The 19,482-nt window shown below is 31.3% G+C and overlaps 1 long non-coding RNA gene across 1 annotated transcript in view; it reads right to left on the minus strand.

The window, feature by feature from the left end:
* LOC147910441 (uncharacterized) overlaps positions 1 to 19,482 on the minus strand; it is a 61,737-nt gene that overhangs the window by 40,715 nt on the left and 1,540 nt on the right. The window contains exon 2 of the long non-coding RNA XR_015544077.1: positions 7,464 to 7,612. This is a non-coding gene — a long non-coding RNA (uncharacterized LOC147910441). The remainder of the gene's footprint in view (positions 1 to 7,463; positions 7,613 to 19,482) is intronic.

The following is a 19,482-nucleotide window of genomic DNA, read 5'->3' on the forward strand; positions in this document are numbered from 1 at the left end:
TGTACCATACATATAAGTATAAGTATAAGTTGCGCTGGATCTTATATTTATCCGCATTTCTCTTGGCGGGTATGTGGTCTGCAAGGTCGTTGCTACATTTGGGTCAATCATAACCCAAGCACCCGACGCGAAAACTGGATATCATTCACGAACGACTACATTATCATTATGTCCGTTTTAAGATGTCCGAGAAGGCGATCAAGGCAAGGTGAACGGGCGAAGAAACGGGCCTATTCTTTGATTCATTGCTGAAATAAATCCAAATGAAGAACGTTGAAAGATTCTTCTTCCAATCGAAAAATTTCCTATTCCCTTTTATCAATAAAAAAATAACTCAGGCAGAAATATAACGCTTGAATTATTATGCTTATTATTAATTGAACTTTTAATTATAAATTTTCAAAATTTAAGATAATGACGAAAAAATGAAGAGAAGATGAAAAAAAGAACAAAATTAAATAATTAATTGATCAATTCCCACATTACTTTCTCAAAAGAAACAATTGTAAATGAAAACTTTACGCAAAAATGAATCAATTCAGAAAATTAAATTAAAACAAGTTTTCTATATAAAATTTTCAATTTTAAAGATTTAGTCATTATTAGTTTGATATAAAATGATTTATTTATATATTTATTAAAATATTTAAGACAACAGTCTTTTGAATAGATGGCTAAATGATGTTGCTTCTCAAGCGTTATCTTAGCTCCAATATCTTGGATTGGAATTAGGCTCAATGAAGAATTACGAAGTGTGTGTAAGAGTGTAGAAACGATGTCCATCCACACTGATGCCATATGGCTTGCGAAAAGAGAACATAGAAAAGGGGAAAGAGAGGAGGGAGAGAGAGAGGAGAGAGAGAGGGGGGAGAGGAAGGGGGAGAGAGGGGGGAGAGCTGAGAGAGAGGGGGGAGAGAGAGAACAGCAACGGGTTAAACTCGGATGTGCACACACGACAAGATTGCGAACGACTCAGCGCCCATGCTATTCTGCTTGACGTCTAATTGATCGCGATTGAACGCGCGTCCCGTGACGAGACCGGTAATGCCGCATCCAAGATGGTAAGAAAAACAGACGCCCTCACGCTTTTCAAACAAAAAAACAGTCTATTCACATTCGAGTGTGCGTAATGTAACGTTTCTGCAACACATAAACCGGCATATTGCCGATTGTGCCGGCGATATAGTTTAATGATTAGAGTGACATTATCGAGAAAAATGTCTCGAAAAGATATATTAATTTCACAACAAAAGACAACATTATTCCTTTGTATCGTATATGTCATTATTTTCTATTACTTTGTATTTTTTATAGTAACCTTATGTTACTTTTTCATTGTTACATATACTAATTCGAATATATTTTGTTTTTACATCAATTTTATCTTAATTTCTTATAATAGTATACAAATTGAAGTTGATTTTACTCAAATATAAAGGCATCATGTTATATATTCTGTAACTCCACAATGTTTATATATATATAACATAAGGGATAGAAAATCTATAACACGATGGCTAAAAATAATATATGTTTGAAATCTACGAGAATTTGTATTAGAAGCAAATACTGTAAAATTGTTATAATTATGTATTAGGTGTTGGAATTAATTCGTAGCGTTTTTTAATGAAAGAATGTTATTTATTTCACATGAGTATTAAAAAATACATTAATGAAAGTACTTCCCATCTCTTGTAAAACGCTACGAATTAATTCCAACACCTAATATAGATTCTGTGTGTTTTAAAATATCCTAATAGAACTCGTAGAAAAAAAGTTTATGGTAAAATTCAGAAAAATGTAAATTTATATCTAATATAAATTTTCACTTTACAGTGTGATATAATATTAGCTATAATATTATATTTTTTTCTACAAGAGTCCATTCCACTAGAAATTTAAAAAATATAGAAATATGAAAACTGTGTAAAAATTACTTTTTAAAATATGTAAATATTAAAAAATTTATTATTTTACTATTTATCTCATCGCACAAAAAATATGATGTATTCTTTTGACTTCCCGATGGGACATCATTAGCGGCAGAGCGCAATCATGAAATTATATTGAATAAATATGATTACAGACGCATTCGTGATTTATAATCATCATCATCATCAACGATGCTGGACAAATGTGTAGAGAAAGCGTATCCATAAAAAGCAAATTAGTCTTAGTTTATTAGTCGGCGTGAATCGCATTTATAAATAAGATTCGAGCACAGACTTATCCAACAATATAAATTGTCATCATTGAATTTGCTGAAAGAACAGTCTGAAGAAAGTAATTTTCGTCGACCTCACAAATTGCATTAGCACCTAAATGGTGTTGATTTAATGACATTCATTTTCACGATGTTTCTTTTCACAATCTAACAATATAAGAAATATAAGAGTGTGTGAATAATTTCTCTCTAATGAATTTCATCTGTATCACACTTAAATTAACATTTTTAAAGAATTGTTGACAATATTACAATTTGTAGTATGTTTCTTTTAAAAATTAAATTTATATAAATTATCTTAATGCGTTAGATTTAATAAGAACTAATCAAATTGAAACAATAAAAATAATTACGTTTAAATTCATACCTCTGGGAAACAACAGAACGATTTAACAATTTTGTCAACGATTGTTATATCTGATAACAATAATCCGATCAAATAGCTATTGTGATTTGGCACAGTATCCAGTAAAAGAGAGAACTGGTAGAACAAGATAAAAAGATGGCCTTGCTTCGCTACTGTTCTTGCATCTTCCGCACAAGTGTTAACCGGGTTAATTAAGCTTATCGACGTCGTTCTGCACGACTTTGATACCGTTACGTCGTGTAGGGTCAAAGAGGAGGTTTTAACGTTTCATAATCCGGATATCCAGCAGTTCTTCAAATGTCGATTCCACGATTTATATTATTAATAAGGTGTAACGTATGGACCATAATAGATCATAAAACTTTATCATTAAATTGAATCAAACCGTGAATAATAATGAGAATTAACTGTCTGTGATTTATTCATCCCAGTAATTTATTCCCTTATAATATTATCATTTCATAAATTACGTTACATCGATTTATTTGCAGTTTGTTATAATAAAGTAAAACAGATTTTTCCAGAAATGGGCACATTTAAGTACAACGTTTAAGTAATGATTGATATCTAAATTAATATCTGAATAACACAAATATTGATTATTTTTAGATAATGCAAGACTTTTAATTAGAAAATAAAAATTTCAATATAGGCATACACAAATAATTATCTCTGCATGAATAACTATTTATGTCACTTATTTTTTTTATCAAATTCACTGTGAGCACTTTGTTAGAATGTGAGAGTATATATATATAGAATATATATATATATATGCATTTAAAGACAGCCGAAATTTTTTTATCCAATGACTGAAGACTAATGTTACACAGCAATGTATAAAAGCACTCAAGTGAGAGTCTGTCATAATCAGTTCTTCAACGGAAATATGTAGAACGCAATACATGCAGGTTGCATCGTAAGATACACATTAATTTTCGTCATCTTATCTTTTCGCAAATACTTAAAACTAAATTTAAGATTTGAATCACAGGTTATGATCTTTTTATATTGAATATATAACCAATTTCTTTCAACAAAAATATCGCAGATAAGACAAGTTTAAGATTTACAATTAAAATTAAAATTAAGCTAAATAATCCGTCATCAAAGATAAAAAATATGTTATTAAGATAGGAAGTCTATTATTAAAATTATGGTCGAGGATATTCCGAGACCCCTTCCCCTCTGTTTACGCATTAATCAATAAATCAATGTATTCATAAATGATCTATTTATATATGTATGTATATGGCAATGAGAATCTGCACACGTTATGCAAGTTTATATATGAATATATGTATACGTTCGCTGTCTGACTCTGAATATGGCGAATTCTACCTACATGACGCGTGATATACGGGCTAAATTTTCGTGACGTAAGTCCGATCGATTTTTGTGACAAAATTATGACGGACGTGGTGTCTTTCAACAAGCATTAGAAATTTTGAACATCGTTGAAAATAAATACAATGTCATCGACCGCCGAAGCGTTTAGCGACCGAACCCTATTCAAGGTCCAGCGATTCGATGACCTTAAATCATCGCCGATATGTACTGTACGATTGTCATCGAGTGAGCGGCGTATATAGCTGCAATGGTCGAGTGGATACATTGCGATACACCGTTGGGACACTTATGAGTCAGTTATATCGTCAGTTAACTAACAGTATAAATCAGCATTTTAATATACCGTAAGATGAGGTCATAATGAGCTAGCAGAGATAATCTCATGCAAAAGACAATTTAGCGCAGTCTGTGTAAAAGATAATTAAGAAAAACGTTTATCGTGGAGATAAAGATCGACGCTCACACAGTTTTTAATAAAATTCATAAGATTAAGATAAAAAGAGAATCATTTTCAGTATCGTACCGTAATATATCTCCTTATAATGATCAAGTTGATTGTAATTATAGATTCGTCTCGTAAAAGGATAATTTTGCTTAATATTAATTGAAAAAAAAAATCAAGTCTATATTTTATTTAAGAGAGATTATATTTTTCCTACTGCATATTGTAGATAATTCACGTAGGCTGTTTATTAACGTTTGCGACGATTAAACCGTCGCAATCGAAAGTTATAACCGCGCCATTAATTACGGACGAAGGATTAATTTCGATAATTTATCGACGCTCTCACGAGCGTGAAAACGTGAAAGCTTCCTGCCAGTGATGACGATAAAGCACTGGCGACCATTGCTAAGAGAAAATTCGAAAGCCGTTGGTCGTGAAAACCTGTTCGATCGAGTCATCGGCTATAGATTCCTGTTTTGTTACATTCGGGACGAAATCTGGGCTAGACGCATCATAAAAAAAAAACAGATCCACCAGACTCGCTGGCCTATTTACAACACGTACCTTTCTGTCAAATCATATTCGATTTCGTATGACGTGTTTACAATGTTGAACTAAAAACTCAAATGTCAAACTCAAATAAGAGAATAAAAGGTGTCTTTTCTATAACAATGGATAAAACTTCAGTGTACTCAAAAATATCTAAAATAAAAACATATTTAAAATACCCATAAAATCTCTTCCAGATTATTGAATGACCATGTGATAAAATTTCCATGAGATAATAAACTGTTTTTTGCAGATTTTTAATTTTAACGACTGTCTTCCTTTCTTTTTAACTTGAGAAAGCTTGACGTTAATATAAAGCGATCACCCTATACCAGAGACGTCACGAAGCAACTTTGCGATACATAATATAATATCACAAGGAAGCAACATTTCGCCTTCTACGCGACATAAGGACGCGTGCAACAGGAAGAACGTATTCGAAGTATCTGGAAGTCACAGAAACGATAACACGGTTTGATAAGAAAGTAGTGCACTTAGCGATAGGTTTCAACTAGTTTGTAGGAGTCTTACATAGTTAACTTTACAGCTTCCTGAACACACTTCAATGAACCTTGAAAAATGTGCTGCAACTTCCAACCATTTCTGTCGGACACTTTCTTCCGTCTGCGAGCGTCGACCCATAGACTTAACATATTACGCGTGACGAGGCACATGTTGATCGACCTACGAACGACAGCGAAACATTCCAGATCCGGAGACAATGAGGCATGATAGAACGATAATTCCGCGTGTCTGAGAAATTTACTCCATCCGAAGTGAATAATAATGGGCTTTTCTTATGTAGATACTCACATCTTAATTGTATACACTACCGCTCGAAAGTATTTGTCCACTTTGTCTTTCTTAATTAAATAAAAAAGAGTGAATTTCCATTTTCTTTCCTACTCTTCTAGATATTAGATTTAAATAATGATATTTAATAGCTAAAAATTTTAAATTCTATATACAATAAAAAAATACAATAGAGAGAAAATTAGAACAGAATTCAAGTGTATAAAAAAATACGTACAAAAATTGAAGTGAACGAATACTTTTGAATGGTAGAGTAAATGTGTATATTTTAACATTTTTATCATTTAATCATAATTTTAATTTAAAAATATCCAACATTAAATGAATATAAAATTATTGAGGAGAGAAAACATTAAACAGTAAATAAATATGCATATATCTGTAACTGTTGTACTAAAGCGATTAAAACATTTTTGCCTACTGTTTACAACAATGCAACAATAAGCGTATTACATAAACGATTCTCTCCGTATGTTTTATATAACTATATAGTAAATAAAAGAGAGTTTCGGAATAAATAATGATCTTTGCAATAATGATGCAATTTACATTGTGTTGCAATTGTAAATTAGTTCAATTTAAATTAAGACATAGCTACTTTGATTAGTAACGAGATTATGACTGTAACTCGTATAAATTCTTCTCACATAAACTTCTCATTATATTGTATTTCAAGCAGGAACACGATTTTATACGTCCATCTAAATAAAATAAGATATTTTCTCACAATATCTTGATGTGTTACATTACGCAACTAGCAATTAGGAAAACGTCATGACGTCGTCGCATAAAAGAAAGTCCATCGTCAGTAAATCGAATTTGCCGAGTAAATCAACCGTGTCGTTATGTCATCGTATAGTTGATCAGCCAGGGTCAGTCGTAAAACGTATGTACTTGCAAAGCGGTGCACCCGTGACATTTCCAACCCCCGTTCGTTCAGTAAGGAAAGGTTCAAAGGTCGAGGAATGTCTGCGGCACCACCAAGCACGTATATAACACGCGATATTTAAAAAAAAGCATACTATATTCTCCGAACTTCTCTTCAATTTACCAGCCCATTCACCTCCTTTATGCTTTCAACTGCATTTCCTGAGAAAAAATTTCTAACAAGATCAAAGTTTTAGTTGATTAATTAGTAAAAAGAATGGAGATCTACAGTTATTTTTCGTATTAAACATAGTATTTGATATTTTTTTTTTCAAATGCGAGTTGAAGATATGAAATAGTTTCATAATTCATAGTTCATAGATATTAAGAAATAATCATATTAAAAATAGTTAATAATTATAAATATTTTAAAAATAAATATAAGTACTTCTGTCATTTTTCAATGCTGTTAAAATAAATAAAACTTAAAAATAAAGTCTCGGGATATTTATTGCCTTATATTTATAATAAATTTAAAAAATTAAAAAAATTTTAATTGAAAGTACAATTTAAAGAAAATATTGTATTTTCAATTATTGATTTAATATCTTCAATAACGTATACGAGAAATATAAACCTAGCTTAGAAAATTAGAAACATTTCAAAAGCTATCGAAATCTTGGGGAAAAACGCAAAGCTAAAATCTCTCATTGTCTCCGAGGCGGGAAAAATTGCAGTCGTTTTACTCGTAGATGAGAATATGAGGAGGCACAAAGGACGACGAGCAGTCTTCCGCTGTAATTTGCGGAAGGAGATACTCGTAGTTAATCGGATTTTGGACAACTTACCTTGGAGTTTGTGACGTGGTCGGCAGGCACGGATTCCGGAACGGTTTGCAGAGTGCTCCGCATGCTAGCGGACATTGTAGGCCAGCCAGTTTCACTCCAGCCTTAGACCTTCCTCCAACGATGTGTCGATACACCCTCTTCTCTTACGCCTGGAATAAGGAAAGACATTCAAGACGATTTTCAAGTGGAATTAAGACCCCTGAGTAATCACTGCGGTCTTGTTGGATCGTGACGTTACGTCGTAAGGGAGAAGTAACACGTTGAAGTTTCTGGCACGTCATTTGTAAATAAAGAAAAAATTGAGATCGCTTTAAAACGCTTGTAAAAATAAGTCGAAGCTATCTTTACTCTTCCTGCAATGATTAGTAAATAGTCGTAAAAGGTACGTAAAATGAAAATATCTTTTCTACATATACATTTTACCTTTTATGACTATATATTAACAGGAATTTTGACAATTTTTAAAGCAATCTCATTATTTTGTTTTATCCAAATTCTTTTTATTTACAAATGACATGTAAGGAACTTCAAAATCATTTCTCGTTTATGACATCACGAATATGGCGATTATTCAGGAACCTTAATAGTTCAGTCAACAGAGCTTTCGATCCTTTTCAGCGCATTAAAGGCAAAAAAATTAAAAAGTCGAAAAGTACGGTTCATTTCAAAATTATCAATGATCCATATGTGATTTGACATCAAACAAATAATTGTAATAACAACGAAAAAATTAATTAAATAGCGTTTCTTGTCCTCCTTCCTGAAGAAGATAAACAGATAGAAGCATTTTTAATAAATTCTCATATTTCTTTTTATATATGTTTATACATCTTGTACATTGTTTACAATGCATGCATACTTAAGCATATTAAATTTTTTATGCACAAGTATTTATCGCATAAAAATTTTGATGAAGAAAAAGAGAAAATGCTCATTTTAGTTTCAACTATTCGTTCATCGTGAAATATCTCCAATTAATAATTAACAGCATTTATTAGCATTAGAGCAATTCCTAACTAAACGGATCGATAATCTCATTTTCATCCAATTTAGCTGAGCGCAAGCTCGATCTTGCTGGACATGGCGCCCGATATAGCAACGCAATTGCACTGATTGACAAAGTGAGCTTTATTAATTGGTATGCACGGTAAACCGTGGGCTTCAATTACCACGTCGGTGGTATCCGTGTGGTGCGTGCGGAGCCGGCAGATACGCACACTTATCATGCGATTGTTACACATATATACGCACGGTCGACCAAATCATAAAACGGCACTACGCGTGACAGTGTTTATGTATGGACAAGCACAATGTGAGTGATCAAATGAATGCGGCAAACGGCAACGAAAATATCGGCGCTAACGAGTTTTTGGTATTGTCACACAACAAGCCAATGCGCATCATAAATATTAGTCAAGCGTAATGTTACGCATACATTTGCGTCATAATCCGATCAAATACAATCATAAATATCATCTCCTGATTCATACAAATGTTATTACAATCGATAATGAACGTACTAAAATTTCATAAAATAAATGTATTCTTGAAATATATGTTTACTTGCAAAACATGTATCACTATTACAGGGTCGTTACAAATCCTGGATGGTCCTCATCCTAAAATAGGATGAGGACCCTGAACCTCTCTAAACAAAGTGTCATAATTTTCCCTGACTTTCAATAACATTTTAAACCTTTTTGTATGTTCGTCTTGATTTGAAAACCGTTAAATATTTTATTGAGAGATTAATTTAATATAGCAATGTAAATAATTAATAATATTGTTAACACTGCTTACATTTTTAATTAAGTTGGTAGTATTCAAAAACTGTGTAAGTATGATGTACATGTATTAAGCTTTTTTACAGATAAAAATTTTAATTTTCCAAAAAATTTTGCAAAATTCCCTGATTTCCCTGTTTTCAATTTTCCTAACAATTCCCTAATTTCCAGTTTTCCACAATAAACTTAAAATCAACTTTGAAACTCTTTAATTTCTAGTCCAAATTACGCATATAAGTATTTTAAATAAACTCAAAAACAATTATTAAATTTCATAAGAAATTGAATAATAACATAACATGGCGATTGATACAAAATACCAACTTATTTTTTTAGTTTTAAATTTTACGTTAGATTACATGTAGTTGCGGTAGTCTGGGAAGAGTTAAAAAGGATACGATCCTTCGAGCCGAAACAGGCCAAGCTCACATAAGTAGGCGAGCATGAATCATACCTTGCAGCAACGGACAGACGGAATGTAACATCGGGCCAATTTGGGTTCTTATATGTCTGCTATCTCACGGCAAGCGATACGTTGGTATATTACAATTCTATTTATATATATGCGAGAAGTGCGACCGAGCAAAATATGTTATCGATGTCTATGTTCTGAATTGTAAGTTGGAAAATTAACCATGTTAAAATTGCTTTCGCAATACAGCATTAGACACACTGTCGAATATTTCATTTGAGATTCATTTTAATACATCGTGATAATCAAATCGATGAGATTAGAAGAAACGAAGAAATATTTATTGAAATTGTCACGATAAATTATGTCGAATTGTTCTTATAAAGATATTTACAATTTTGCAAAAAAGATTTAAAATTAACATTTCACAAATAGACTTTCCACTATGTATATTATTGACGTCATTGATATATATATTAGTTAGATGTACATAGTTACATTATTATATATATATAATAAAGTGATTATTATATCGCTTTAATTGACCAATAAACCAACTCAAAATCTTCTCAAACTTGATTAATTTGGTCAGAAAAATTATTTATTTTATTTATTATTTATAATTAGATAAATAAAATAATTAAGCTATTATAAAAATGACCAAGTTATTATTATCAAATTGAGAAAAATATAATTTAGAATAGTGTATATTCGCATTATATTAAAAATACAATCAAAAATAAAATAATTCTATGATATTCTCTCGTTTCAATTTTATCTAAGATTTCTATCTAATCGAGCGGAACAAGAAATCTGCGGAAATGGTTGAAAGGGAAAAATGTCGGCAACAAAGAAAAAGAACAATGTCTGAAAGAAAAGATGTGTATACCACACCTGAAGGAAAAGAAATACGTGTATACCGGGTGATCCACGTTTACCACGATAGCAATATTTTCAAGTATTACATAAATATTACGTGGAAAGACAACAATCTGTCCAATATAACAGAAAAACAGTTGTAGATTCAGAACTAAATGGAAGATAACTTTTTAAATAATTCATATAATTTTTAAATCGATATTCGAATGTATTGTAATTCTTTAAATGTAATTCTTTAAATAGAAAACCAATTATTCAGTTTATTAATATCCATAAACAAAAATTACTTGATAAAAACAATTGCATTTTTTTCTAGAAAATTTTTATTAGTCATGTTAATTTTTGCGCTAACAAATAATAAACTTTATAGAGCTCTTATAATGTATAATATACATAATATGTCGTAAATCGAACATATTGCCGTTATATTCTTCTACTAAAATCTTTTCTTAAAATTTTGATCACATCTAATAACATTAGATTCGAAGATCAAGATGACATGTGATATTATGTGAATCACCTTATGCAGTTCATACAATTGACAGTATAAGTGTGCGTGGAGAGTTCGTATCTCTCGGGATTGGTCGGGTGAAACAAGGTTGGCGAAAGTCGTCCCTCAGTATTGAGATTAATAATCCCGATGGGCATTATCTCCTTCACTACGTGACTATACGAGGAAAACGATCGATACTGCTATAAAAAAATCCAGTTAATTCCACGATTACGGTCAGCAATAACAAGCGTAACAACGTAATAAAATTCACTGATTTTTAGGAAAATTTACTAAGGTAGGCGCATATCTCTTTAAGATTATCGTACGAAGAACAGAATTAAGATCACACACACGATTCATGAAGTTTTAATATTTTAAAATAAAAATCGTATTCATATTAATAATTTCATTAAAAATCAAGTGATAAATTTTAATGCAAAAATGTAATTCATTAATGTATTTCAACGAATAAAATAACTTTTAATCTTTTTTTTTATTTACAAAGCTTTGTTTGTATAAGCGTTTACTTCCGACATGATAAATTCGGTGAGAAATCGTAAAATACACACAAACAACCAAAAACAAAAAAGTTAATATTTACGCAATTTTTATCCTATCTCGCGCGAATAATAATTGCACGCGCGCACGTGTGTACTTATATAGAAACTAATGAATATTGAATTAATACGTTTGAGAAAGCGAAATAGTCTCCCCGCGTATTTTATGCGCATTTTGTGCAGCGACACGTGACCAGGAATAAGGAATTAAAAAAGAAATTACGGAAAGAGTTTCCTGTATAAAACTAAAGGAATTGCACAATAATTAAAAATTAAAACGTAATTAATTCTAATTATCTAGCATAGAGAGATCTAATAAAAAAAAATAATTATGCATTATCCGATATGGGATAATAGTTGTCCAATTTGAAGAAAATTGTTAAAACTATTAAATTAAAGATAAAAATCAAAATTTATCCCGAGCAGATTACAAAATTTGCATATTTAGTCCCTGCTTAAACGAGATAATACTTGAAGAAAAAGCACGGTATCGTTTATCAAACATGTGTAAACGGTGAGAAACAGAGAAATGATATGAACCGCAAGCGCCGATAACGATTCCAGCAGGCCGTTGAAGACGATCGTAAAGTTCATAAGACAAACAACACTACTTTATGAGCAAACGTACATTACCTCACAATTAAACATAATTAAAAATTGTAACCTATATGACGTGTTACATAAAAATGCGGTGTCGCCGTTTACGAAAATCGGCAACACATTCACGTTTCATATCTTGAATTCAATAAATATAGACACATTTTAATACAATCTTGATATTGCGCAACGTATATTTTTATGTAAACATTTACAAAGTAAAATTAAACTTTCATCCTTTCCAACAATTATCTATCTATTTAAAATATTAACAATATATGTTATATTCTTAGTTTCACAGTCAGTTTATCTATCATTTACTATGATTCCATTTTATATTTTCATAGATGTTATCTCTAACTAGATATTATCTTTAAAGATATTCAAACAGTGTTTTTAGCATATGCATGTGACACGAAAAAAGACCAGCGAAAAAACCCTTGACGATTCAAACATAAAATCGAATTATCGATTAAGAAAAGGCAAAGAAGTATTGGAGAAACATTCTCTACTAGACATCTTGATATACGGTCCTGTCACTTTAGTGTGATATGATATTGAATTACGTCAAGTTACTATATGACAACCATATCAAAAGTGATTTAATGTATAATATGAAGTGCATGAGTGTTTCAGTTATTGGTTTGCTGCCAATTTTTAGATGAATACAATGTGAGATTCTAAACTAAAATTTTAGTTGCAGTTGTAGATTGTGAACAAAATTTTTTTTTCAGAACAATAAAAAGCAGTTAAAAAAAATATCAATATATTGTATGGTGATTGATTGAATTGTACCATCAGAAAACCGATTTAGGAAATAATATTTTCTTTTGTTACATTTTTTTCTCTATTATAATGCATTAAAAAATCGTTCGCATGCTGAATTTTAATAAATATTTATTTCAATATAGTACTAATAAAACATTTACTGAACGTAAATATATATTTATATATTTAGCACAAGAATCCTTAATTTCACTATCATTTTAACTATCTAAATATTTATTTAATGTAAGCAATGTTTAATTAGTACTATTTAAAGAAATATGTATTGAGATTTATAAATTAATAAATTTTTTCTCAATGCAATAAATGTGAATTCACTATGCTTAATTAAGGATGCCACTGTGTTGGGAGTATCTTTAAGACCAAGTACGATAAAATCCTGACTGAAGGATTACACGAAAATCGCGACACACGGAAGTGCGTGCGTACTCACGCAATGTACGTTCGCGCGCAATGATGATATAAACGGGCATTTGATAGATGACCATAGGCAATGTTGGTGATAACAGCTGCAGGACATCGCGGGACGAATTGTTGCGGTCTTATGAAAATATTCACGGTGACATTATTTCACTGTGAACAGGTGTTTCGAATATACTTTCGTTCCACGGCCACCTGCGAAACATTAGCCGCTAATTATAGAGCGAATTTTGCACACAAGGTTTGAAACTACCCGAAAGCATTCGAGCGGGTGGAACACATGTAAATTTTGAAAGTATCTGTACAAACTGATGGCTATTCAGTAATATAATAAATTATATAATTATTACGGTAAAGAATATATAATAAAGAGGTTACAGCTTTCTCTATCAACGTAATTGTGCCTGCATAACATTATGACTAAACCGATTACTATCAAATGACATTGACAATAAAATTTTCTTTCACTATTTAACATTTGAAAAATACAAAAAATTATAAACGATATTAGTAAAGCAATATTAGTCTTTTCTGCATTGAAAAAATAAATAAATTTTAATAAATATTTGTTTAAATAGTCCTAAGTAAATATTTGCTAAATGTAAACATATATTTATTTGATACAAAAACTATTGGTTTAACATTTGGTTTATCATTTTTCTTATTAAGTTAACATTTATTTATAATACTATAAGTAAATGTTTACTTAATACTATCCAAAGAAATATGTATTAATAAATCTTTTTTTCATTGCTCCGAAAAACGACATATCCGTAATTGCAGAAAGCTGTCTCTAAATTCTTCTATTATTTCACAGTCAAACATGTAATGTGGCATAGCAAGCAGAATTACGTAATTGTCGTGATCAATATTATACCAACTTTAATTGTTTACGGTGCGGAAATACGGTAAGCTTAATTTGAAATCACACTTGTAAAAGGTTGAAAACCTTGCGAATGCAATTTGCTCCCAAAATGTTCAAGATAATGTGCTCATAGATGAGCACGTAGAAATCTAGAGTGTATTCGGAGTCATGCAAAATTAGGTCCTAGACCACCGTCCCTATGAACTAGGTCTTACTAGGTCATCGGCACACGCGCAGATAGGACATGCAGCCAGGGGCGACTACAGATTTCATTGGAACTAGTCCACAAGAACATTTGAATGCTGAATTTCTTACTATTTTTCTTATCCAAATATCAAATTAGATTGTTGTAAAATTATTTCCAGCAAATTTTGCCATTAAATCTTAGTTCGAATCAATAATAATAACTTGTACAATTTAAATTCGATTCAGTTATCGATCAAACCATCTCTCTTTTTTTCCTCTACGAACACAAACATTATTTTATATACTATATACATTGTGTTTTTTTAATATACATCAATTATTGACTTTGATTTCCATATAAACATATTATCACAATTTTATTTCTGTTTTATTATCAGAAAAAAAGTAATACCATAATAATACTTTAGGGATTTTACAAAATATAATTGCCGCTATCGTATCGAACGTAAATATCAATAGTTCTCTCATCAGATCTGTTCGCGGCAACGTGTCGAAATGCTGTTGTACCGTTATCGAGCAATACATCGCCAATTTCGTCGTGCCGAATGGCGCGTGCGTTTCTCGTGCAATTCCCGCGGCTTTTTGCCAGTGGACAAAATTGCGATAGCACAACGAGGAAAGATATTACATAAAGCTAGAAGCCCGGCTTCCATAGCGTAATCCAAGAATAAATCGTCGCCGGGCGACGGATTCTCACACGTTAAGAAGATTACTCTGCGATCCACCCTGTCTCTACCGATGCTGTCTTTGAAAGCGCACTTTGCTCATTTAGTCCATACAAAGGATAATCAATATAAAGGATAAATCAATCGTGTGCAGAATGTGTTAAACATAGAAATGACAGTAAATGTTGGAAGATCAAAGGGATCGATATATTGATTTGTTTATTTATTGTAACAAATTTTATGAAATTGAAATAAAAGGATGAATACACAAATAGAGATAGACGGTTTTCTGACGATAATAATTTAATGTTTTTGGATACTCCCAATTAAATGCAATTATAAATAGACTAAGGTATTGTCAAAGTTAGGTAACTGTACTTATAGATGCCGTACACTTTGTCAACGAGTATGCGATAATTACATCGTGCGATGCGACACCTATAGGGACACGACATTACAGAGTTGTTCCGGCAAGTTAGTTTATCATTAGGATGTATCATTAGGAGAACAATGACGATGTAACGCGAGCGGCGTCGCGTATCAAACACCGATTGCAGCGTATCCGCGCTCGTGAAAGTACAAAAAGCAATTAAAGTAGAACGTAATGTGCAGAAATGAACAAGGGATATTTCCTGATGATAAATCCTACGTACACCAATTTTTTTAATTGCTACGTTTTTTCATTACTTGTTTTTTTTATTCTTTTCATACATGACGCTTTCGGCTGCAAAAAACAATTTATGAATGTAGAGTCATTGTCCTCTCTTTCTCTCTCTCTCTCTCTCTCTCTTTTAAATAAAATTTTATTTACATTGTTATTTCTAAACTATAATAGAAAAATATTTTAGCGAAAGTGTTACTCAATTGCAAATTACATATAAATTAAACTGTTGATATATCTACAACTACAAGTAAATAAATTTTTTTATCAAGATATATCTTTAAAAAATATTTCTTTAAAAGTTGAACTTGAAAACTAATACAAAAATATTCAAATTTATTTATGATCAGTAAATAGTCGATGAAACGTTAGAATAAGGTAGAATTTTTCTACCAATCGAGAGGTCAGCACTCTTTCGAGGGAGAGAAAGGAAAGGATGGAAGGATGAGTGAAGAGCCAGACAAGTAATAAAAAACCGTTTCGATCGGCAAGAGTGACCGATGCTGCCAGACTACAAGGAAATGGGCGGTCATGAACACATTTCCGAGCCTCTCAATGGGATGGCAACATATTGTCACAATAGAAACTTTTACAATAACATGTTTCCGATACAGCAAATACCAAAGCCGTACACGTGTACGGTGAATGTTCAATACGTTCGAGAAGTTTGAGACCAAGCAAACGCAACTCAATTCATTTTGTTTGCAAAGAAAAGTGGGATTCTTAAAGATTGGCATTCTTAAAGATTATGACCGTAATTAAAACTAGATTTACACTCTATGTTTATTTTATTCCCGTTTCTATCGATATAGATTAACTTTAATCTCGATTCAATTTATTTTTCATCCTTTTCTAGTTCTAAGAATTAAAAAAAGAAGAGTAAGTGGAATCAAGATTAAAGTTGATGGAAACAGATATTAAACCTATTTATCAATGTAGATTAACTCAGTTCAACTTGCTTTTCATGTTTTTTTTTAATTCTTAGAATCGGAAAGAAATGAAGAGTAGAATCAAAATTAAAATTAAACACATACAGTGAAAATAAATGGTGATTGTTAATGGGTAAAATTTAAACTACAAATAAACTTTTATCTATGGAAATGTACTTGTAAGCTTCATTAAACTTTCGTTATTTAATATGCTTCATGAATGCGAAAAGTTTTATTTCATCAGACACTCTGCGAAGCTACGTTTAGCACTCATCGATTATATGATAATATGAAATCGTTGAGCGTCAATGCGTAAACAATAGCACAGAATGGATTGCCTGAACCACAGCTTTCTACGTAATTATGGAAAGCAAATGCTATTTATTCTTTATCGTTGACACATTTCGATGCACATGCTATGACGCTTTGATACGTCCACCGTGAGAGAAATCTGTTTTATAACAGATTATCTGTTACGTTTCTAAATATGCTTGCGCAATTCGCACTTCGCTCTAATTTATTTTTTACATTCGCTTTAATTCACTTTAATATTAACATTGCAATAATAATCTGCAGCTAAAGTTAGCACGGATGAATTAAAATGCAAAAAATTCTTAAAACGTTTTTTAATAAAATGTCAGAAATCATTATCCGCTAACTTCAAATTATTTTTTGAATTATATGATTAGTATTTCAATTATCGCAAAAATAGGAAATAGCAGTGTATTAAAGATACACAAGAAGTATCTTGAAGTTTGATTTAGTAACGATTGCACTCATAAAATATGAAAAAAAACGAAATGTTCTTTCTTCATATATTAAAGTAAATTTCGTATATTAAAGTTTCATGTAAGTTACACGATTCGTTTTTTTTTCGAAATTAAGTCATTTGTACTAACCGCAAAGTATTGAATTTTTGATAACATTTGATGAGCTCTTAACACGTGTGCTTCGCCTCGATCGGTATAGCGATATGCTACGGCGATAGTAGAGATATAAAACGTTCAATAATTGTGCACTGGTATTCCAGAGATCGAACGAATCAACACGCACGCAACGGAAACGGAGGCTCTGTTTGATTCAAAAGCTTATACCCTTAAAGCCTATTCTACAATTGTATAAGCGTAGTTGTAAGTGATTGCAAGAGCTGATCAATTACAGTTGAATATAAGAAGAATATTCGATTTTGATTGATCAATTCTTATAACTACACTCACAACTATGCAATATGCAATTTTAGAGTAAGCGATTGTACGATCCTTTCCTCACGTGTTGAAGTTAGAAAAACATTCTTTCGATTAATATTCATAATTTAAGATTTGTATGAAAATTTATTCTAGCAAAAAATTTTCTGATTAACAGCGATCTGCGATCTCCTGTGTCTTTTCGTATTAAATGCCCTGCATGATTCACGTTTTAGATCATAAAAATGGCATGGATTTTCTTAATCCTTAGTATATACAATGATTTTTCAATTCTTTACACACAATGAGTCATTCGTGTCCCGGATTAATTTTCATCACTTTAACAAATATACTACACAAATTATTTAGTGATTTTTATATATACTTTAACATTTTTAGGAAATATTGATAAGGTTGTGTATTCAAAAGAATTGTATACAAATGTTACTAATTGTATATAAATGCAACTAATTATTTGATATTTCTAATTTTTCGAAGAAAATAAATGTGTAGAACAAAGGACTTAATTGCATGATGTAGAACTCCAGTTTATTTAACAAAGAATATGATAATCTTACGGACAATTATATGTTTATGGCCAGTATATAATCGATTCTTATATTTAAGATCATCTTAAGTTGCTACAAAACTATATTAACTTCTTAAGGATTACTTAGGCCCGTTCTACCCGATTCTACCAATGTAGATTAATCTCGATTCAATTTACTCGTCACCTTTTTCTTATTCTTAAAACTAGAAAAAGATGAAGATTATTTGAACCGAGATTAGATTTAAACTGCATTGATAGAAACGAGTAGTAGATGATTTTAAAAAAAGAATTGACCACGTAAGAAGACCAGATGAATCAATTTCAAGAATGTGAGAAATCATATTAAAAACAATGACATTTATGACCAATTAGAAATTGATCAAATTTTATAAGTATAATTAGAAACGTGCCACTGATCAGAAATTTGCCTCCAATTATATTCAGCTGTTATTACACATAATGATACACCTGGTCTTTTTATATCAAAGAATTGACTATGAATACCGGCATATGTGATTCTCTATCAATTTAATCAGACAGATCTCTATCAATTTAATCAGATAGGTTTTATCAGACAGGTTTTATCAGACAGTTTCATTAGTAAAATTCTCATCGAATTTTGAATAATTCTGAATTTTGTTAAAATTCAGAATTCAGAAACTGATTTCTACATTGATTTCTACATAATAAACATTAAGTAAATTATGTAAAGAGAAAATTAACAAATATGGATACACAGCCCGCGGATCGATTCTGGGGCGAATCTGCACGCTCTGACAGGGTAAAACCGCTCCCAAAAGGGAGGAAGAAAAATCTCCTCCTTTTGTTTGAGAAGTGGCAATTGGATGATGGACGAAAATTTAGGATTAAGAAAGCTAGTGATTGAAATATGCCAAGAAAGAGAAAGAGAAATGGAAGGACAGAGACAGAAATAGAGAGCGGGGGCAGAAAACCTCTTCGGAGCCAAATCAAGAGAGGAAGAGGAAGAAAGAGAAAGAGGAAGAGAGAGAGAGAAAGAGAGAAACGAGCA

The sequence above is a fragment of the Acromyrmex echinatior genome, chromosome 2 (genome assembly GCF_024713525.1).
Source record: "Acromyrmex echinatior isolate Ae372 chromosome 2, ASM2471352v2, whole genome shotgun sequence".
Lineage (NCBI taxonomy): Eukaryota > Metazoa > Arthropoda > Insecta > Hymenoptera > Formicidae > Acromyrmex > Acromyrmex echinatior.